Source organism: Ovis canadensis, chromosome 3 (assembly GCF_042477335.2).
Source record: "Ovis canadensis isolate MfBH-ARS-UI-01 breed Bighorn chromosome 3, ARS-UI_OviCan_v2, whole genome shotgun sequence".
Classification (NCBI taxonomy): domain Eukaryota; kingdom Metazoa; phylum Chordata; class Mammalia; order Artiodactyla; family Bovidae; genus Ovis; species Ovis canadensis.
Genome location: NC_091247.1, coordinates 169,284,415 through 169,284,867, shown reverse-complemented (window position 1 = coordinate 169,284,867; position 453 = coordinate 169,284,415). Strand labels below are relative to the sequence as shown.

The following is a 453-nucleotide window of genomic DNA, read 5'->3' as shown; positions in this document are numbered from 1 at the left end:
CGGAGGCCTTTGGAATCATATATCTGGTCTCTCCTGGTTATTCCATGATCTTACAATCATTTCTCTACTTTAAGACTTCATTAATAACAAATTTATCATGGGACAGACTGTTTAAAAAACCTTCATATTCATTCTCTCATTTAATTCTCATAACAATGTTACGGTCTAGGCGCTGCCAACAGAAGGTAGGCTCCCTGTGCCATGAAGGTGAAGGTCAAGTGCTGAAACAGCATGGTCACTTGGCTCTGGGTGGCCACCCATGAGGACTATAGCATCTTCCCCATGGCCTTCAGTGGCAGCTGCCTGGACATCAAGATGCTGAGTGACGACTGCCTGCTGCTGTGGGGCCAGTGCTCCTACTGCTTCCACATGCATAACATCCTCAAGAGGCTCAAAGCACAGCAGGTACAGCAGAGCCCTGTGTGCCCCCAGAATAGGAAGTTCAAGGAATGA

General features: G+C 47.2%; 1 pseudogene; it reads left to right on the top strand.

Moving 5' to 3' along the window:
- The first annotated feature begins 201 nt into the window (after nt 1-201).
- On the top strand, nt 202-453 carry LOC138438246 (anaphase-promoting complex subunit 11 pseudogene; annotated as a pseudogene).